Source organism: Bos grunniens, chromosome 7 (genome assembly GCF_055505025.1).
Source record: "Bos grunniens cultivar Pamir isolate PY7600 chromosome 7, Bosgru_T2T1.0, whole genome shotgun sequence".
Lineage (NCBI taxonomy): Eukaryota > Metazoa > Chordata > Mammalia > Artiodactyla > Bovidae > Bos > Bos grunniens.
Window position 1 is genome coordinate 26,834,778 of NC_141171.1, and position 22,861 is coordinate 26,857,638.

A 22,861-nucleotide genomic window follows, 5' to 3' on the forward strand; every position below is an offset into this window, starting at 1 on the left:
TTACTTCTTTCCCAACACTGTTTCCATCTCTCAGTCATTTCTCCTTCTCCAGAGATGGAAAGATTTCAGTCCATCCTCTGGACAGTCAGAGCTTCATTTCATCACCTCTCCACTGACAGCCACACAACTAAACAGCAGTCACATAGACTGTTCTTTTGGCAAGCAACTTATGCTCCAAAATTGCCATTTCCTCCTCTACCTGCCCCCTCTTTCAAAACTTCAAACCCTCCAATATAGGAGTACATGGATATTGGGGAATTAGGGAGGGGTTTCTGAGAACCCATCCAATTAAATCATGTTGACAACTCATCTGAAATTAGAACCATGACACAGGATTCTGTGTAGTATTAATAAATAGTTCAAAAAACAAAACCAAAGAAAAAAACAAAAAACCCACCAAAACCTGAAACACAAACAAAAACCAAACCAAAAAAAACCCTCAATCTTTTACTCTGTTTATTTTTCTGTATCCACTGTGTGATTTACTTTTTGAACTGCAGTTCAATGTTGCTGACTCATGGTCTGTATTTTTTCTACCATAGACACTGCTAGTTACTTCCTATCTTATTTTGGTGACATCTGTTTTTCCTCACTATATCACAATGCTATAATTTTGTAGGCAGCATCCCATGATCCTAAGATGCATAGTATCTAAATTTGGCACATTTCTCCTTTATCTGAGACATTTAAAAGGGATGATTATGCTTTTGAAGGTATGAGTACTCAACAGTTACTCAATATGCACCTGTCCATTGAGTGATTATATCAATATATAATTTAAGCACCTACCCAAGCATAGGTATCTATCAAGTATTAGGCCAAGCCTATTCAGGCACTGGTTTGGGTTGACTTAGAGCTCTCACTTGGTTAAGTGGTAGGGGGTGTTGGTTGGAAAAGACACTAAGATGGAGTTAGAAATGTAAAAGGCTCACTGTGCTGGGGAGTGGGCTTCTCCAGAGGCTCAACAGTAGAGAATCTGCCTGCAAAGCAGGAGCCTCAGGTTCCAACCCTGAGTTGGGAAGATCCCCTGGAGGAGAGCATGGGAACCCGCTCTAGTATTCTTACCTGGAGAATTCCATGTACAGAGGAGCCTGGTAGGCTACAGTCTATAGGGTCGCAAAGAGTCAGACACAACTGAAGAGACTGAGCACACACACAGGCTGGGGAGTAATATTTGTGCAAAAACAATAAAGAAAGTAAAATTGATCATGGAAGCTGTCAGACGATGATGCTGAACTCACAAAGCTTCTGCCAGCCCAAAGAGAAGCTGTGAGCAAAGACTGCCCATGAAAGTGTCAGCATTAGAGGAAATGCCCAGGATTGGAGGACCAGAGGAGAGCTGGCTTGGGATCCAAAGCTGAAGCAAACCCAAAGGGGTCAACACCTGGAAGTGTTCCTGATGCTGAGCAACAAGTTCTTTCTTCAAAGGGGGCCTGAGAGATGCATCTCTGTGTCTGCTGACGAGGCTAAGTCAGAGTCAGTGCAGAAGGGCAGAGGATCCAATCTAAGTTTATTGAGTCCAGAATTCTAAACTTGAAATGGGTTCAAATCAAAGAAAGTCAGGATTTAAAAGAGTGATGGAGCATGTTATAACTCAGGGGAGACCTGACCATTAGGTTTACCATCAGCTAGAATTTAGGACTCTCTCTTATGTGCAAGAGAAACCACAGATATAAATGGGTCACTCTAGCAGCTAGCTGGAAGGGCCAGGGATGTAATGAACAATTTAAAATATATGAAACACCATATCAATGTCTCTCCTTCAAGTAGACACAAAAATTTAAAACTCTGGGAAACACACGGCATTTGCTCTACATTCTGCCAAAATGGCATAGATACCCCTGTTACATACATACTCATAGTCAGGCAGGGTGATAAAGGAGGCAGGCTCTGGAATGAGAATCACTTTAAGCCCAGTACCACTGCTCCAAAACCCGTGACCACGGGAAAGTTATTTATCCTCACAACCTAAGTTTATTATGCATAAAATAAGGACAAAAACTAGTACCCATCAAATAGGGTTGTTGTATGGGTTAAACCCATGTTATTCAAAGGGTGAGTCTTGGACCAGAAGGGTCACCGTTGCCTATGAAGTTGTTAGAAGTGTAGAAACCTTCTTATTGCAATGGTGAATGTGACTGAATGAAATACCTAGAAATAAAACTACCTAAAAAGACAAGACCTTTATGCAGAAAGACACTGTAAGACACTGATGAAAGAAATCAAAGACAACACAAACAGATGGAGAGATACACCAAGTTCTTGCATTGGAAGAATCAGTATTGTTAAAATAACTGTATACCCAAAGCAATCTACAGATTCAGTGCAATCCCTATCAAATTACCAGGGCTTCCCTTGTAGCTCAATTGGGAAAGAACCTGCCTGCAATGCAGGAGACCCAGGTTCAATTCCTGGGTCAGGAAGATCCCCTGGAGAAGGAAATGGCAACTCACTCCAGTATTCTTGCCTGCAAAATCTCAAGGACAGAGGAGCCTGGAGGGCTACATTCCATGGGGTCACAAGAGTTGGACATGACTTAGCAGCTAAATCACCATGATCAAATTATCAATGGCATTTTTCACAGAACTAGAACAAAAAAAACTTCACAATTTGTATGGAAACACGGAAGACCTTGAATAGCCAAAGCAATCAAGAAAAATTGAGATGGAGGAATCAACACCCCTGACTTCAGATTATACTACAAAGCTACAGTCATTAAGACAGTATGGTACTGGCACAAAAACAGAAATATAGACCAGTGGAGCAAGATAGAAAGCCCGGAGATAAACCCATGCACATAGGGGTAACTTATCTTTGACAAAGGAGGCAAAAATAAACAATGGAAAAAAGACAGCCCCTTCAATAAGTGGTACTGGGAAAATGAGACAACTACATGTAAAAGAATGGAATACAAAAATAAACTCACAATGGATTAAAGGCTTAAATGTAAGGCCAGAAACTATACAACTCTTAGAAGAAAACATAGGCAGTACACTCTTTGACATAAATCACAGCAAGATTCTCTCTGACTCACCGCCTAGATTAATGGAAATAAAAACAAAAATAAACAAATAGGACCTAATAAAAAAAAAAAGCTTTTGCACAGCAAAGGAAATTATAAGCAAGATGAAAAGACAACCCTCAGAACAAGAGAAAATAATTGCAAATGGAACAACTGACAAAGGATTAATCTTTAAAATGTGTAAGCAGTTTATTCAGCTCAATATCAGAAAAACAAATAACCCACTCAAAAAAATGAGCAGAAGACCTAAACAGACATTTATCCAAAGAAGACATACAGATGGCCAATAAGCACATGAGAAGCTGTTCAGTACTGCTTATTAGAGAAATGCAAATCAAAACAATGAGGTATGTACCTCACACCAGTTAGTACAGCCATCATCAGAGTATCTACAAACAAAAAATGCTGGAGAGGATGTGGAGAAAATGGTACCCTCTTACAGTGTTTGTGGGAATCTAAACTGATATAGCCATTATGGAGAACAGTAGGGAGATTCCTTAAAAAACTAGGAATAAATCTATCACATGACCCAGCCATCCCACTACCGGGCATATACCTTGATAAAACCACAATTCTAAAGGATACATGTACCTCAGTGTTCACTGCAACAATATTTACAATATCCAGGGCATGGAAGCAACCCAGATGTCCATCAACAGATGAATGGATAAAAAAGTTTTCGTACATTTATACAACGCAGTATTTCTCAGCCACAAAATGGAACAAATTTGAGTCAGTTCTAGTGAGTTGGATGAATCTAGAGTGAAGTCAGAAAGATAAAAATATTGTATATTAATGCATATATATGGAATCTAGGGGAGAAGGAAATGGCAACCCACTTCAGTATTCTTGCCTGGATAATCCCATGGACAGAGGAGCCTGGTGGGCTGCAGTCCATGGGGTCGCAGAGAGTCGGACACGACTGAGTGACTAACACACACACACACACACACACACACACACACACACATGGAATCTAGAAAAACGGTGCTGACAAATCTAGCAGAGAACAGACTTGCGGCCACAGCAGGGGAAGACGAGGGTGGGACAGGTTGAGGAAGTAGCGTTGACAGATATCACTATCATGCGCAAAACAGAGAGTGGGAAGTTGCTAACTAACACAGGAAGTCCAGCCCGGTGCTCTGTGATGACCTAGAGAGGTGGGATGGGGACAGGGGAGGAAGGCTCCAGAGGGAAGGGATACATATATAATCATGATGGATTCACACTGTTGTACGGCAGAAACCAACACAGAATTGTAAAGCAATTTTCCACCAATTAAAAAATGTACAAAGAGACAGAGGAAAAAAAAAAAAAAAACAACGACTTCTTTTGCCACATCCCAGACGTACAGAATCAAAATCCACATTATAACATTGTCCCCAGATGACTGTGTGTGCGTGTTAAAGGTTGAAAACCTCTGGGTTAATGATATTACATACATCAGACACTTAATACCGTGTTGGCATGTTATAAACACACAATAGATACTACTTGTTATTGCTTTTGCTATCATAATTGTTGCTATTTTCATCCTGAATCATCTTGGGCAAGTACATCACTTAAGAACCTGAGTTTTCTAATCTGTCAAATGGGAATGATAATAATATACAGCTGCCTGAAGACTAGATCATATTCTAAAGTCTTTTAAAACTCTAGGAGACCCCTTTGATTCAAGCATAATCATATAATGTTAATGGCTAATACTCTAACAGCATTTTCTATATGTCAGGTGTTGTTCTTAGTGTTTTGTCGCATGTTTAATCATCAACAGTGCTATCAGACAGGTACTATTTTTAATGCTATTTTACAGATGAATAAACTGAAACATGAAGAGATTAAATAATTTGCCCAATAAAACACACAGCAGTAGAGTTAGGATTTGAACACTGGCAGCCTGATGTAACCATTTATATATACTCAACCTTGTAACTATTCTATCCCTCAAGCCTGGCCATCAGAGAGAGGCAAACTACATCATCAGTGCAATCAGATGTAACATTTGATACATCATTGTCACAGCAGGCAACATTCAGACTGTCGGTTCTCAAATCTAGCTGCATATTATTACTCAAAGAATGGAGATTTTTCAAAATACAGGCTTCTAAATTCTCATCTCCAGAGACTCTCTTTCAGTAGTTTAGAAGCGGGGTCAGGCTTCTTATCTTTTTTCTTTTTTTCAGCTGTTAAGAGATTAATCTGATGCAGAGTCAAGATTGAAAATGTGTGAGAACTATGCCTGGTGAGCTACAGTCCATGGGGTCGCAAAGAGTTGGACAGGACTGAGTTACTGAGCACATGGGTTAATAAGCCACCACTTCTGTGTCTAATATGTGGTAAATCATACTTCTTTCCAAAGCAACTGGAAGGAGTAAGAAGGGAAGACAAAAAGGTAGGGAAAGAGAGAGGGAGGGAAAGAGCTTTGTTGGTGATGGAGGTGTGAGCCATTCTCCCTAATTCTACACACATATCCCCACATCTAGGTGGTTTCTTTTGCATGTTCTGTAGACAGGAATCATACATGTCCAGAACCACTGTTGTTTGGGGGATGTTTAAAGGCACTAAGAGTTATCTTAGTACCACTGAGTGGAGGAATTTATTTCACTTTACCTCCATGAGGGAGACACTTTTCAGCCAAAAGCAGGTGACTAGAATCCTACACATCACCCAAGTCAACAGCAAGAGGACTCCATGACAGCTGGAGGAGAGAGGGGGGAAGCAGGACAGTGCTCGGCTGGGAAAGGAAAGATGGAGGGACGCACCCATTAACAGGATCCTTAGTTGCTCCCAGGCACACAAGTACAGCAGGACATCAGTACTTCCCAGAGCATTCCACACTCAAGCACAGTAACAACTGATATAGCCCAGGCTTGAAACAATCTTTAGTCCTGACATACACGGAGCCAGAGAAAGAGAAATATGGGCCCGCTCCAGCACAGACAGCCAGGGTCACTGAAAAGCATGCGCTGTGGACGAGGAAAAGGGGAACTCAGGAGGAGAGATATGCTAACAGAAAAAACTCTCTGAATCACTCATGCAGAGGAGGAAGAACTAGAAAATGAGATCAAGTTCCGCTTTGTGATAGCTTGTAGTTTGTCGTCTATATTAATGCCAAACTTGATCATTAGTTTTAATTCCAAGGCTTTGGTTTCAATTATTCTCAAAAAATCATTTCATTATCTTTGTAAAACCCTTAGTTAAAAAAACCCTCAGAATTATCATACAGATAAATGGACCAAATAAACTCAAGCTGATGTTAGGGTTCTGGTACCCGTCTTGATAAACAGAAACACCTAGAAGACACTGCCTCAGACTTGATTTTGTTCTCAGTGTAACATATTACACAGTCACTACTCCGAGGCTATGGAAAGGTAACAGTTTAACAAGCAACATGGAAACATCACTGTGCCTGTGACTAGGATATTTTGCATTGATACACTGCCCCACTGCATTTTGCATAACACACCAGACTAGAGCAAATTCTAGATTTGAATGGAGTGAAATCAATAGCTGAACTTGAGGAAGCATTTAGGTTAAAAACAAATGGATGATCATTTATAAATAAAGCTTTAGTTAACACTTAAATAAAATATTACAAATTTTACTTTCATTGTTATTTAACATCCCAGAATTCTTTGGGGATGCAGCAACTATGAGGAACTAACCACAGCAGTGAATAATTCATGTGGAATATAGAGCCATAGATAAAAGAGAAGAGCAGTTGATTGGTTTTTTTCCAAGAAACTGCTAATGTAACATTACAATTTATTGAACTGGCCTCAAGAAATAACAGAGGCTGAACATTATTATTGCCAAGATTACCTTTCCTTTCCAAATGCCATATCTTGTTCTCTCTTGAGTTGATACATTCTGATTACTTCTGCTTACTTTAGAGATTTGCTTTTTCTCGTGAAAAAAATGCTTGACTATAACCTCTCATATTCGAATTTCCCTAAGCTACAACCACTTATTATCAAATTTAAGTAACTTCTCATCTTATTGTAATCCACTTGTTCATTTCCAAAGTACACCTTCCATTTAATATACGGATCTGTTCTTTGGTGCCCTTTCTCTCTAACTATAAAGGACAAATGTGTCCTTCATTAGTCACAGTCATAGCTACAGCCCCACATCATCCATGGAATCAGGACAGCTGACACAATGTCTGTGCAAATATGACTGTGGCAAGACAATGTGTGACTGAAAGACTCCGTGGGTCCAGTTTACTTTGGATTAAGTGAGGAACCTTGAAAACAGCTGCAATGGAGCAAACAGCCCATTTAGTGAGGGTCACAGATATATGGTCTGGTTTGACTATTTGCCTCTTTTCATTTCCAGAAAAGCTTCAGCAGTTGACACTGCTCTGAGTTTCCTATCAGGCTCATCATTGTTTGTGGAAACTATGTAATTCACCCTGGTATAAAAATTAAAGTATTTTTATGCACCAAGTATTTCTGTTTGTTTTGGGTGTTTTGTTTTATGGCTTGGGTTTTGTTTTTTGTGTTTTTTTTTAGATGTTTTGTTTTTGGCTATTCAGGGAAAATAAGGTCAGAGTTCCTTATGTCCAACTTTAAACCTGTTAGACTTTTCTTTATCTGTGATAAAATGTCTTATTCTGCTAGCATAGATATACAAATTGGATTGAAATCTAGCTTTGTGAGTTGTAGAAACTTTCTTGGTTCAGCAGGGGCAACTTGGGGTAGAGTTCTGGACAAATTAGATCATGGCAGGCCCAGTCTCTCCCATTTTGTACTCCCCAACCTCTCATCTTCAACTGTCAAATTTTTCTAAAAAAGTTAAAGCACAGGGGTCTTGCTTTGCTGTAACAAAAATACCATGAACTGGGTGGCTTAGACAAGAAGCATTTATTTCTCACATTTCTGGAGCCTGGGAAGTCCAAAGTGCCTCCAGACTTGGCATCTGGTGAGAACCTGCTCACCTGGCTCATAGACAGCAGTCTTGTTTTCACTGTGTCCTCACATGGAGGAAGGGGCAAGAGCTCTCTAGAGTATCTTTTAACAGGTCACTGATCCTATTTATGAGGACTCTACCCTCATGAACTAATCACCTCCAAAAGGCAACACCTCCTAATACCATCACATTGGGATTAGTATTTTAACATATGAATTTTGGGGGTGAGGGGAGACACAAATATTCCATATAGCAGGTAACCAGAGTTGTTAGTGTCAAGAGATGTTGAGCGATAGCATCAGCAAAATATAATTTGTGTAAACCAGCACATCTTTGGAGAAGGCAATGGCACCCCACTCCAGTACTCTTGCCTGGAGAATCCCATGGATGGAGGAGCCTGGTAGGCTGCAGTCCATGGCGTCGCTGAGGGTCGGACACGACCGAGCGACTTCACTTTCACTTTTCCCTTTCATGCATTGGAGAAGGAAATGGCAACCCACTCCAGTGTTCTTGCCTGGAGAATCCCAGGGACGGGGCATCCTGGTGGGCTGCCGTCTATGGGGTCCCACAGAGTTGGACACAACTGAAGTGACACAGCAGCAGCAGCAGCAGCACATCTCACTTCAAGGCTGTTTGCTGAATAACAGCCAATCTTGCCCCAGGAGGGTTACTGAGGTTGTACTCAAGCCCGCAATGTCCATATTAGCAAGAAATTAGTTTATCTCTTAGATCCCCTCATCCCTTCCATGCATGCAGAAATTCCAGGATTCCAGGATACTAAAAAGTCTAAGGAGGGAACCCTGTTTGCTTCTGTCCTGCTACTTTGCTACCTTGGGGCCAAATACACTCCCTGATGGCTGGAGAATTTCACCACAGCTACCAAAGCCGGTTGGCTTAGAGTGAGCAGGTACATGGAGGACAGATGAAGCAGCAGCTTGAGACTGGACAGCCTGGAGTGGCTTCCTCTGCCTGATGCTGCTGTTTCTGAAGGTGCTTAAATAGAGTCCAAAGTGAAGTGAGCAGCTGATGCTGGCCTCTGCACTGCCTGCCCAGCCTCTAATGGTTCTTCTAGGTTCCCTGGAAGGGCACTCCAATCATACAGTACCAGGCTCAGTGGATGCGTTCCACATCAACCTTTCTAGGCTTTCAAATGTAGCTCTTAAGATTTCACTCCCCAGCCTTTTCTGATGCCAGGAGTCCCTTCTGAATGCTGGTTTCCAGGAACCTCAAAGACTACTCATTCATCCACTGAGCCACTCCTTAGAAACAGAAGCTTCTTATACCTTAGGTCCCAGCCCAGATTCACATTCTACTTTCAAATGAGTAAATAGACAGGAACATCTTACCAATAACTGCTCTTCTGAGATCTCTAACTCCTACATCCTAAAAAGTCTGTTTAGGTAAAAGGTAGTCATCTTCTATGTGTAATGTTTTCTTGAATAAGTGAATAACAGTTAAATGTGAGAATTTTGAAAGGCTTCCTGGGATTCATTTCGTTGGGCTAAAAATGCATAAATTTGCATTTAGTCCCTCAGTCCTGTCCAACTTTTTGCAACCCCATGGACTGTAGACTACCAGGTTCCTCTGTCCATGGAATTCTCTAGGCAAGGATACTGGAGTGGGTAGCCATTCCCTTCTCCAGGGGATCTTCCCAACCCAGGGATGGACCCTGGGTCTCCTGCATTACAGGCAGATTCTCTACGATCTGAGCCACTGGGATTACTAGTGGTAAAAGTGGTTGCTTATTCTCATGCAGAAATGGGAGCAAAAAAATCAGGAAATAGTTGCTTTTCATAAAACAACATCTAGAACTATTTGAGTCTTTAAAATATGACCATGACCATTTGTAGATGTGGTAATATAAAAAGAAAAAAATTTAAAGTAAATTAGACTTTGAGATAAGCAAAAAAACTTTGGAGTGAATCACATGTAGATTCAGGAAAAAGATTGACTTCAGACTTCTAAGCAACAACAGTAGAAGCCAGAGGCAATGTAGAAATGCTTTCTAGTTTTTGAGGAAGATCTTCCAAATTCTATTCTCAATCAAATTCATCTCTTACAAATTTGTCTCTTACAGTAGAATAAAGACCTCTTTAGGCATGCAAGGCATATGTGCCAGGTTAATTTGACATAGTGGAAGTTATTCTAGCCAGTTGCTATGGTCTGAATATTAGTGTCCCCTAAATTTATATGTTGAAATCCTAATGCCCAGTGTGATGGTATTAGGAGGGTGATCCTTTGGAAAGTGAATGGCCCTCATGAATGCGATTAATACCGTTTATAAAAGAGATGCAAGAAAGCTCCCTTGAACTATGTGAAGACACAACAAGAAGTTGGCACCTGCAACCTGGCTGGGAGTCTGCACCAAACGGAACACATTGGCTCCTAATCTTGTATTTCCAGCCTCCAGGACCATGAGGAATAAACATCTGTTGGTTTTAAGCTACCCAGTCTATGGTACTCTATTATAGCAGTCCTAACAGACTGAGGGAGAAGGCAATGGCACCCCACTCCAGTACTCTTGCCTGGAAAATCCCATGGATGGAGGAGCCTGGTAGGCTGCAGTCCACGGGGTCGCTAAGAGTCGGACACGACTGGGCGACTTCACTTTCGCTTTTCACTTTCATGCATTGGAGAAGGAAATGGCAACCCACTCCAGTATTCTTGCCTGGAGAATCCCAGGGATGGGGGAGCCTGGTGGGCTGCCGTCTATGGGGTCGCACAGAGTTGGACACGACTGAATCGACTTAGCAGCAGCAGCAGCAACAGACTGAGGGGCTTCCCTGGTGGCTCAAACAAGTAAAGAATCTGCCTGTAATGCAGGAGAACTGGGTTCGATCCCTGGGTTGGGAAGATCCCTTGGAAGTGGGCATGGCAACCCATGCCACTATTCTTGCCTGGAGAATCCCCATGGACAAAGGAGCCTGGTGGGCTACAGTCCATAAGATCGCAGAGTCAGACATGACCGAGCGACTAAGCACAGCACAGCAGACTGAAAGACCAGTTTAAGCTGAAAAGACTCGTTGTGAGATAGAGTCCACAGACTAAAGGGAAGGAAATGGACTGTGTTTCCAGGAGTGACACCCCAACATCAAGGCAAAGAGCTGCCTAGCGAGGGAGTCACTGCTTCTGACTGAAACTACCGAGCTAGGAGGCTGCAGTCACTAGTTCCAGGTCCTTCCTCTGCCTCTGCCACCACTTTGGATCCTCACACTCAGCTGTGCGGCCTCACCCAGACCTGCACCTGTCAAGTGGATGCCTCAGGCCCCGCCTCCTTCCCAAGTAATCCAGCTCCCGACCCATACTCTGACTCGCACACAGATGCAGCTGACAAGTGTAATCAAAACCACATGTCTGAAATCCAACGGCTAGAAAATGACCTGGGAAATGTCCTTCTTTAAGAATGTGGAATTTATAATGTGGGAAAACTACTAAAACAATGGGAAAGGGGTGTTTAAAACTGTGGGGCAGTCTGAATAGCAGATGACCACTACACCCGACATGAGTTTTTACCTCTTATGGACTCGTTTTTAGGAAGCAACCAGAAAATAATACTTTCTTCATCAAATAAAGGAGTGAATTAAGAAATAGGGAGATAAAGAACTAAGAAACAGGAGCTCTAGCACAGGGAGGTAGGCAAGGGAAGTTTCAAGATGATGATAAAGGGAAGGTTTAACCAGCACTCTGCTGTGAGCAGGAAGATGGAGCTAGGATAGGAAGGGAGAGGGGAAGAATCAGGTGGGTCGATTGAAACTATCCAACAACTCTTATCAGAAAACCAGGACGGGCTAAAGAGAGCGGGTGGTGGGGATGGGGAGAGGCTAGTATTAACCCTAAGAAAATACAAGGTTATATAAGGTAGGAATATAATCTTAGTATGCTACAGGTCTTGACTGTGAATACTGCTTGCATGGGCATGATAGTATAAACATTCAGTATTACTAATGGAAGCCGTGACGTAACTATATTAGGAGCTGGAGCAAGAAGGGAAAGAGAACTCGTTGGAAGGGAAAATAAAGTGAGTACCAAGTCCCCATCTTATATATTCATAAACCCAAAGATAGTCTCTAACATTAAAAAATCAAGAAACAGTAACATAAGCATGTTATTCAGAATGTGGAAATAAACACCAGAAGCAACATTTTTTTTTAAAGGTCAAAGTATGTTGCCTTGAGGGAGCAGAAGTTTGGAGTAAGAAGGGGTGAAGACTCCTGTTTCCATTATAAGCTTGAAAGCATTATTTTACTTTTAAAGTCACATATATATGCGTACATACATAAATACAAATGCACAGTAAGGTAGATAGATAGATAAATTAAACTTTAAGAATTAAGTGCATAAGAAAGCATCTCTTGGTGAGCACTGGTAGCCTCTCTGTGCTTACGACTCATACACCTGCCGTCTCTAATTCTCCCCCTTTTATGGTACACCTGCTCATCCTATAAACCATTCTCTCACCCTGTCAAAATGACAAACTACACTGGCCACTGGCTGCTTCCTGAAAATCAACCATAGAGAAACTATAGGAACTGGAGGGAAACTTGGATTTGAGGAACGAACGACTAAAAATAAATAAAACACTATGAGAAGTCCCTGGGGAGTCTGAAGACTCAGAAAGTATTATGTGGGGCTGTGGAGGGGTGGGGATGGGAGGAGAGTTGAGAAAGTCTTCAGTCAGGCAGGGAGGGCAGCTAAGGCAGCTCTGAGAAGAGAGGAGAGAGGGGAGTTTCCGCGCTGCTCTTGCTTCCCCAGTGTGGACGGCCACAGCCTGCCAGTTACCACAGAAACTGACAACCACATCAGGGGCTGCAGGAATCCGGAGGGAGCAACAAGACATGCCAAAGCCCTGCAAGAGAAAGGAGGGATGGAAAGGGTGGGCGTGTACTGACCAGCTAAGTCTTGGGTATTCTCCAAATCCCCAGGGCAGGAATAGTGAATCTATGGAGACTGCTTCTAGAGAGTGTAAATGAGAAATATAGACTAGAGAAGCTACTTGTAGATGGTGGGCGATTTAGAATTAACACTATCAGTTCTAGGGTCCCTGAGCCTCTCTTCCCTGGATTTAATTCACCTACAGGTACATCAAGTAAAGGCTGAGCTACAGACATTTCCCAGCACAGAGCCATGTGTAGTAACCAATACTCTCAGGGGAAGAGGAATTCTTCAGAAGAAATAGCCGTAAGTCATATAAGGAATACAACTACATATAAGGAAGGACAACAAACTCAACAGTATAAACCATCTAAATTATACAGAATTATAAGAGGAAATGGACCAAGAAATTAAAATGATGATGGATATATTAAGAGGCTAAAGGCTGATATCCATGTGAAGCAAGAACAAGAAAACATAAGAAAGGACTAAATTAAGTGGTAGGTATGAAATATATAATAGCCGAAGTGACAAAAGCAATAGATAAGATACATAGCAAGATGGACAAAAGTGATGAATAAATCACTGAGTTGCAAGATCAGATTGAGAACCTCTCCTAGAGGTCAGCAGGAGAGGATAGAGAGACAAAAAATACCAAGAAGCTAGGAGATATAGGTGGTGGAAAGGAAAGGACCAATGTCTGTGAGTGGTGACTTTGAGCAGTGTCAAGTTAGCTAGGCTGAACTCGCTTTCTCCAAGTTCCTTTTCTTGTATATTTCCAGTTATGGGACCATAAGCTAAATCCCCACGAAATGTTCTAAGGGCCTTGCCACTTACTTGCCAGCTCACATCATTGGTGTCAAGAGGCAGTGGAATCTTCAAAAGCTCCACCTTTCATTAGGTCACCTTGAAGGTCTCTGATTCCTGGACCAGGTGTGTGTTTGGCCATTGTGATTAAAGGTCCCAGTTTCTGCAAGAAACACGGATGATCAAGGTTAGAGGCAACAAGAACTAACATGAATTTCAGTCTGTTCCCAGGTTCCAGTGTGTGCTTGTACAAAAGTTCCAAGTTGTCCTGCTCACCTGCACCTGTCTTTCATCTTCCCTTCCCACTTGTCTGTTCTGTAGTTTTAAACTTTAGGCACTGGAAGTGAAATGAACATATATGTGCATACACATACATACAAATAAATATATATATATATATATCTTTTAAGTCACTACATTTGAAAGACAATTAGGCTGAATATAAAATTCTGGGTTCAAATTTACTTTCTTTTAATATTTAAAAGTATTTTTCCCATTTGTCATCTTGTGCTCACTGTTGAATTTGATTCTTATTTTAATTGATCTCTTCATTATTTCTGGAAGCAAATTTTTTCCTTGGATATATAGACATTGATAAATTTAATGCAGTAATAGCATAAATAAAGATGAATAAGGGCCTTAAAAGCAGCTGCTTTTGAATAAAAATAGAATAATTTTTGAGCCAGCAGAAAATGCAACAAATTTAAATATAAGACATGGTGGGAGAAATAATTCCTAATATAAAAGAAATTACAATAAATTTAAGTGGATTTAACTAGCAAAGAAAAATATTTTATGATGGTATTAAGAAATAAAAACAAAATCCAAAAATATGTTCTATTTGAGAGAAATTCTGAAAATCAAAAGACACAAAAAGGTTGAGAATGAAAGAATTCAAGACAGGGGAAAAAACCCAAAACCATGAAAGAAGGCTGGAACAGCAATCATAATAGCTAATTTTAAAAAGTTCAAGGTAAAAGGTAAACAAAAAATAGAGTGAGAAGAGATAACCATCACAAACATATATGAACCTAGTAATAGGTCACAATAACTGACATATAGAGAGAAACAGATAAACAGCTGGAGCATTTAAAACCAAATTATCAAAAATGTATTAAGCAAAAAGAACTTAAGCAGATCTTTATCTAAACAGTATAATTAGTGGGCTTATACTATTAAGTATATTGTTGAGATCTGTGATATGTATGTTCAGTGGTATGCTATGTATAATATATATGCTTCGATCTATATGCTATAATAGTTCATGCAACAAATAGCAAACACACATTTTTTAGAAGCATACACATGTTTAAACTAATAGATCAGGCCTACAGAAAGTCTCAATAAACTTGCCAGGAAAAATACCATGCAGATGAATTAATATTAGAAATTAATAACAGAAAAATTTTTTAATGTACTATATTGTGAAAATGTCATATTATTAAATAACTCATAGGTTAAAAATTAAATTATAATCAAAATGAGAGACTATTTAGAATTGAGTGAACATGAAAACACAAAATGTGTGGAACATACCTAAAGCCATGTTAGAAGGAACATTTATACCTTTAAATACACTTATCAGGAAACAATAAAAGTTGAAAAGAAATATGGTAAACATTCAACTCAAGAAGTTATAAGAAAGATCATCAAAGCAAGCCCAAAGAAGACAAAAGATAAAAGAGAGGAAAAGAAACAATATAATGACTTTTTAGTAGAAGAAATTAATAAAACTAAAGTTCTACTTTGAAAAAGCTACCAAAATAAACCTCTGATAAGACTGATCAAGAGAAAAAGGAGACAACAAAAGTAAATAAAACACAAATCAAAATGAAGATGGGGAAATAACTGCAGATTTAAAAAACAAACATAAAATGGATAAATTCCTAGAAAACATAGGATGCCACACTGGTATGAGAATAAAAAAGGAATTTAAAATAGACTTACAAGGACCAAAGGAATTTAATTGGTAGTTAAAATTCCATTCCAAATTGCTCTAGGCTGGATGCTTTTAAAATAGATTCTATCAAACCATTAAAAACACAATTCCTATGTTATAGAAGTCGTTCCAGAAAATGCAAAAAGAAAGCATAATTCTCAGTTCATTTTCTAAAGCTAATCTATCTCATTTCCCTCAAAGACTCTGGCCTTTAAGCCTCAGTTTGGAAAGTTTTCCCCACTCTCATGTTAGAGAGGAATTCATCTGTGTCTGGCCTAGTACTTGCAAGGTTTCATCTTATTTTTACATTTGTGTTTCTGATCCATTTGGAATTTATTCTGGTATATACTGTAAATAATGAATCAAATTTTCTCTTTCCCCATATGGCTACACAGAGTGGTGTGAGCCAGCTCACAAGAGCTGATTTTTTTAATTTTCAGGAATTTCATGAGCTGATTGCTAAACACAGCCATTAATACAAAATAAATTATACAAATGTACATGAAATAAATCATGTTAAAAGCAATGCTAATAAATATTCAAAACTCAATCGCTTTCTAATTATTTTAGAACATTTTACTATTATCAAGGTTCTTGGGGCAATTTTTGTCTGCTGGGTCTATGTGGTGGTAAGACTATAAAATGGCGTGCTGCTCTACATCTCTTGTCAAACTGGCATTAATCACCATATCAACACCATGAAATTGGCTAGGGTGGGAATACTCACATCATGAAACTTGGCTGTTCTAAAATCAGGGCTTAATTTATTGCTTTGTTGACTGTATACTTGGAGGTCACTATGGCCAGTAGGCCAAATTCAACCTCAAGTTTACTGAATCACAGCTATTTTTTTTTTTTTTTGACATACTGTTTATGGATGCTTTTGTGCTATAATGGCCAAGGTGATTAGCTGCAATAGATACCATATAACCCCAAAAGCCTGAAGTATTTCCTATCTGACCCTTAGAGAAAGTTTGCTGACCTCTGGCCTAGAGACTTAAGAAAATAGAGAAAATATCAACAACGGAGATTCATCTTTAAAGTGCATCTTGTCTGTAGCTGTTACATTGTGAATAGCATGAAAAATTGAGAGATAATCTTCCAGTATTTGAAACCTATTATCCAATTCAACAAAGAAGTCACTCATGTCCTTGACAAATAAGTCAAGATTCAACACTGTCATTTCACTTTCAGCTTATTCATTAATGCGAGTGAAAATACATGCATACATTCAGATGAGAGCTACCTTTATCAATTACAACCATAAGTGTGTCATGGATAAGAATTTGGCAAAAATCAAAGAAAGCATTCTATGAGAATCAATTAATTATATGGCATTTACAATGGAGAATACTGTATATTTTATTACAATTAGTAAATTACTTACTAAATATTCTTTATATCAGTAAAATAGTATACACAGTGGTGGCTTAGTTGCTCAGTGATGTCCGACTCCTTACGACTCCTTATACTGTAGCCTACCAGACTCCTCTGTCCATGGGATTTCCACACTAGAACACTGGAGTGCGTTGCCAGTTCCTTCTCCAAGGGAACTTCCAGCCCCAGGATTGAACCTGAGTTTCCTGCTTGGCAGGTGGAATCTTTACCACTGAACCACTTGGGAAGCCCCAATAATACATATATATACAAATATAAGTGTATGCATATATATGTGTGTGTGTGTGTATACACATATATAGACACAGGTATATGTGTGTGTATTAAACATTTATTAGCAAAACACTGGCTATATAGCATCTCGTTTTTACTTATTAAAAAGTTTATATCTCTAGTTTAAAGTGAGCACAATGGAACCATTACTTGTGACTTCCATCCAGAACTATAAAGCAAGGAACAATGTTTTCATAGTTTGGTCAACTGAGTTCCATTGACAAACACTATGCTGAATTTTAAGTGTGTTAATGTTACTGTAAGTAAATCACAATCTTCTATTATTAAAAATACTTATTTTTAAAATGCATCTTTTCCTTCCTGATTTGAGATGCTCCCTTTACTGTATACTAAATTTCCATCTGCAGTTTCCTCTGTTTCTCATTACTCTCTTTGCCCCACTTATCTGTCTATTCATGTGTCAATACCAAACTATCTTAATTATAAAGGGTTTGTGAGTTGGTGTAATGTAACCGTTAATCTTCCCATTCTCTCACAACTGCTGTTGTGTTTAAGATGTCTTAACCATTCTTGCTTGTAGGTTCCTTCAGACAAGTTTTATAATCAACTTGTATTGCTCCAGAGGGGAAAAACTGGATGATACTATTACTAGGCATTTCATAAATTTATAAATTAAAATAGAGAAAAGATATTTTTTAATGATATTGATTTTATCCAAGAACAAGGCACATTTTTCCATTTATTGAAATCAACTTTTGTAACTTTCTGGTTTATTTTCCTCATGTAGGCTCTGGATACTTCTAATTAAGTTTTACCTTAGCACTTCTTTTTCTTAAATCATAAAACAAAACTTCTCCACCATTACATTTTGTAATTGGTTTTGTTTCTATTATGAAGGTTATTGATTTTGAATATTAATTTTATAAGATGTTACATTACTAAATTATTTTACTTAAGGTCATTTCTTATTAATTCTTCTGGATTTTTCACATATACAATCATGTTATCTGAAAATAGAGTTAAAATTTTTCATTTCCAACTATTACATCCCCCAATTATTTCCTCTTGTCTAATTAAAATAGGTAGGAGCTTCAAAACAATGTTGTATCAGTTCAGTTCAGTCGCTCAGTTGTGTCTGACTCTTTGCGACCCCATGAATCACAGCACGCCAGGCCTTCCTGTCCATTACCAACTCCCGGAGTTCACTCAGATTCATGTCCATCGAGTCAGTGATGCCATCCAGCCATCCCATCCTCTGGCATCCCCTTCTCCTCCTGCCCCCAATCCCTCCCAGCATCAGAGTCTTTTCCAATGAATCAACTCTTCGAAACAGCTGGCCAAAGTACTGGAGTTTCAGCTTTAGCATCATTCCTTCCAAAGAAATCCCAGGGCTGATCTCCTTCAGAATGGACTGGTTGGATCTCCTTGCAGTCCAAGGGACTCTCAAGAGTCTTCTCCAACACCACAGTTCAAAAGCATCAATTCTTCGGCACTCAGCCTTCGGTTGTATAATTCCTATCTAGTACCTGACTTTAGTGTTAGTGTCTTCTCATTAAGTAATATGTAAGATTGGGAGCTGAATTATATATGTATATTCTATTAATTGAGAAAGCATAATAAGTTGAATAATGCCCTCCCCAAAATATCAAGTACTATTCTTTAGAACCTGTAAATGTTACCTTACATGACAAAAATTTGCAAATATAAATAAATTAAGGATTTTGAGATAAAGAGACTATGCGGAATTATATGTATAAGATCTAAATATATCCTTCTAAGAGGGAGACAGGGAGATTTGATATATACAAGAGAGAAAGAATGTAACCATGGTGGCAGAGATTGGAGTGATATGGTCACAAGCCAAGGAATACCAACAGAAAGTGAAAGGGGCAAGGAACGGATTTACCCCTAGAATTTCCAGAGGGAGTGTGGTCCTGCCCACACCTTGATTTTGGTACAGGGTTACTGATTTTAGATATCTCCACAACTACCAAGGAATACATTCTGTTGTTTCAAGCCCCCAAATAGCATAACTTTTCAGATAGCTTGGTATGACTGCCAGATATGACATCAACTTAAATATTTTAAACTTACAAAATCATAAGACATACTATAAAATATAAAAGATAAAGTATTATTCATAGTTTAAAACCATATAGTATCTAGGAATTAATTTAGAAGAGATCACCATGGAGAAAAAATAAAGGTTCAATGAAAGAATGTACAGATGATCTAAATAATGGATAGAGAATTCAAATTCTTGAATGAGATGAATTAACATTAGAAAGATAATAATTATCCTCAAATTGATCTATATATTCAATGCAATACCAATCAAAATGCCATTTGCATTTTTTCAAGAATTGAGTCTAAAAATTCTATAGAAGAACAAATGTACACAAATAGCTAAACAATAAAAAAGAAGACTTAAGGAAAACCCACCATACCAGGCTTCACCATACAGTAAAGTCATTGTATGGTGAAAAAGAAAAGTATAGTCTTCACTGACTATAGTGAAAAGGACAAACAGATTCAAGGGATTAGATCTGATAGACAGAGTGCCTGAAGAACTATGGAAAGAGGTTTGTGACTTTATACAGAAGGCAGTGATCAAGACCATCCCCAAGAAACAGAAATGCCAAAAAGCAAAATGGCTGTCTGAGGAGGCCTTACAAATAGCTGAGAAAAGAAGAGAAGCAAAAGACAAAGGAGAAAAGGAAAGATATACCCATATGAATGCAGAGTTTCAAAGAATAGCAAGGAGAGATAAGAAAGCTTTACTCAGCAATCACTACAAAGAAATAGAGGAAAACAATAGAATGGGAAAGATTAGAGACCTCTTCAAGAAAACTAGGGATACCAAGGGAACATTTCATGCAAAGATGGGTACAATAAAGGACAGAAATGGTATGAATCTAACAGAAGCAGAAGATATTAAGAAGAGGTGGCAAGAATACAAAAAACTATACAAAAAAGATCTTCCTGACCCAGATAATCACCATGGTGTGATCATTCACCTAGAGCCAGACATCCTGGAATGTGAAGTCAAGTGGGCCTTAAGAAGCATTACTAAAAACAAAGCTAGTGGAGGTGATGGAATTCCAGTTAAGCAATTTCCAATCCTAAAAGATGATGCTGTGAAAGTGCTGCACTCAATATGCCAGCAAATTTGGAAAACTCAGCAGTGGCCACAGGACCGGAAAGGTCAGTTTTCATTCCAGCCCCAAAGAAAAGTGAAGGAAATTGAAAGTGAAGTCGTTCAGTTGTGTCTGACTCTTTGCAACCCCATGGAGCCTACGGGGTTCCTCCATCCACGGGATTTTCCAGGCAAGAATACTGGAGGAGGTTGCCATTTCCTTCTCCAGATCTTCCCAACCCAGGGACTGAACCCAGGTCTCCTGCATTGTAGGCAGACTCTACCGTCTGAGCCACCAGGGAAGTCCATAAATCCAAAGAAAGGCAATGCCAAAGAATGCTCAAACTACCGCACAATTGCACTCATCTCACACACTAGCAAAGTAATGCTCAAAATTCTCCAAGCCAGGCTTCAGCAGTACATGAACTGTGAACTTCCAGGTGTTCAAGCTGGATTTAGAAAAGGCAGAGGAACCAGAGATCAAATTGCCAACATCCACTGGATCATGGAAAAAGCAAGAGAGTTCCAGAAAAACATCTACTTCTGCTTTATTGACTATGCCAAAGCCTTTGACTCTGTGGATCACAACAAACTGTGGAAAATTCTTAACAAGATGGGAATACCAGACCACCTGACCTGCCTCCTAAGAAATCTGTATGCAGGTCAAGAGGCAGCAGTTAGAAATGTACATGGAACAACAGACTGGTTGCAAATAGGAAAAGGAGTATGCCAAGGCTATATATTGTCATCTTGCTTATTTAACTTATATGCAGAGTACATCATGAGAAATGCTGGGCTGGAAGAAGCACAAGCTGGAATCAAGACTGTGGGGAGAAATATCAATAACTTCAGATATGCAGATGATACCACCCTTATGGCAGAAAGTGAAGAAGAACTAAAGAGCCTCTTGATGAAAGTGAAAGAGGAGAGAGAAAAAGTTGGCTTAAAACTCAACATTCAGAAAACTAAGATCATGGCATCTGGTCCCATCACTTTATGGCAAATACATGGGGAAACAATGGAAACAGTGACAGACTTTATTTGGGGGGGCTCCAAGATCACTGCCGATGGTTTTTGCAACCATGAAGTTTAAAGATGCTTGCTCCTTAGAAGAAAAGCTATGACCAACCTAGACAGCATATTAAAAAGCAGAGACATTACTTTGCCAACAAAGGTCCATCTAGTCAAAGCTTTGGTTTTTCCAGTAGTCATGTAATGATGTGGGAGTTGGACTATAAAGAAATCTGAGTGCCAAAGAATTGATGCTTTTGAATTGTGGTGTTGGAGAAGACTCTTGAGAGTCCCTTGGACTGCGAGGAGATCCAACCAGTCCATCCTAAAGGAAATAAGTCCTGAATATTCACTGGAAGGACTGATGCTGAAACTCCAATACTTTGGCCATCTGATGTGAATAACTGACTTATTTGAAAAGACCCTGATGCTGGGAATGATTGAAGGTGGAAGAGAAGGGGACAACAGAGGATGAGATGGTTGGAGGGCATCACCAACTCCATGGACATGAGTTTGAGCAATCTCCGGGAGTTGGTGATGGACACAGAAGCCTGGCGTGCTGCAGTCCATGGGGTCACAAAGAGTCAGACACAACTGAGTGACTGAACTGAACTGAAACAATGGACCCCAGTGAATGACAGGCATTATATTGGAATAGTTTCCTATGTGCAAAGAGGGAAAAAGGAGTAAGGATCTGTATACAAGTTCTTTTTTAAGTTAAAAAAAAAATTAAATTAAACAGCAGGTTTATGTGAACCAATGGTAATGACATGGCATAAACTTAGAAGTGTAGTTAATTAAAATCTCTGCACCTGAGCTCCAACTAAAGATAAAGGATAGAAATGGCAAGTACCTAACAGAAGCAGAAGAGATTAAGAAGAGGTAGCAGGAATATACAGAAGAGCTATACAAAAAAAAAAAAAAAAAGATTTTAATGACCTGGATAACCATGATGGTATGGTTACAAACCTAGAGCCAGACATCCTGGAGTGTGAAGTCAAGTGGGTCTTAGGAAGCATTACTACAAAGCTGGAGGTGACGGAACTCAGGCTGAACTATTTCAAATCCTAAAAGATGATGCTGTTAAAGTGCTGCATTCAGTATGCCAGCAAATTTGGAAAACTCAGCAGTGGCCACAGGACTAGAAAAGGTCAGTTTTCATTCCAATCCCAAAGACAGACATAGTTGAAGAATGTTCAAACTACTATACAATTACACTCATTTCACATGCTAGCTAGGTAATGTTCAAAATCCTTCAAGCTAGGCTTCAACAGTATGTGAACCAAAAACTTCCAGGAGTTCAAGCTAGATTTAGAAAAGGCAGCAAAACCAGAGATCAAATTGCCATATCCATTGGATCACAGAGAAAGCAAGGGAATTCCACAGAAACATCTACTTCTGCTTCATTGAATTACACTAAAGCCTTTGACTGTGTGGATCACAACTGTGGAAAATTCTTAAAGAGATGGGAATACCACACCACCTTACCTGTATCCTGAGAAACCTGTATGTGGGTCAAGAAGCAACAGTC

The 22,861-nt window shown here is 39.3% G+C and overlaps 1 protein-coding gene across 5 annotated transcripts in view; it reads right to left on the bottom strand.

Moving 5' to 3' along the window:
• MEGF10 (multiple EGF like domains 10) overlaps positions 1 to 22,861 on the bottom strand; it is a 480,748-nt gene that overhangs the window by 261,395 nt on the left and 196,492 nt on the right. For all 5 annotated transcript variants that reach the window (XM_086410534.1, XM_086410532.1, XM_086410528.1 and 2 more), the window contains exon 5: positions 13,643 to 13,775. The gene's annotated coding sequence lies outside the window, so the exon portion shown is untranslated. The remainder of the gene's footprint in view (positions 1 to 13,642; positions 13,776 to 22,861) is intronic.